General features: G+C 71.9%; 1 protein-coding gene across 1 annotated transcript in view; it reads left to right on the top strand.

Annotated features, from left to right (window-relative positions):
* POLRMT (RNA polymerase mitochondrial) overlaps positions 1-334 on the top strand; it is a 21,873-nt gene that overhangs the window by 905 nt on the left and 20,634 nt on the right. The window lies entirely within an intron of this gene.

The raw sequence follows: 334 nt of genomic DNA, 5'->3' as shown, positions 1-334 counted from the left end.
CCCCGTGCCGCCGGGCCCGGGGCTGGGGGCTGCCGTCCCCATCCGCAGCATCCTTCCTGCCCCAAGCCCCGACACCCTGCCAGGGCCCCCGGGGATGCTCGGACATCCCCCCTTCCCAAGGCAAGGCCCCAGCATCCCCACCCTGCCCAGCCGCTGCCCTGCCAGCCTGGTGCCCTCCTCCCTGTCACAGGGGGCTGGGACCCAGCACCCAAAATGGGCTGATACCAAGGGTGCTGAAGGGGGGCTTGCAGCCCCGACCCTTGCTGCAGCCGTACCGCAAGTGCCACATCCCCTCCGGACCCACAGCGCTGTCACCTGGAGAGGCCCAGGTGGG

The sequence above is a fragment of the Egretta garzetta genome, unplaced genomic scaffold (genome assembly GCF_000687185.1).
Source record: "Egretta garzetta isolate BGI_Z169 unplaced genomic scaffold, ASM68718v1 scaffold4, whole genome shotgun sequence".
In the NCBI taxonomy this organism is placed as follows: Eukaryota; Metazoa; Chordata; class Aves; order Pelecaniformes; family Ardeidae; genus Egretta; species Egretta garzetta.
This window is presented reverse-complemented; position numbering and strand designations above follow the sequence as displayed.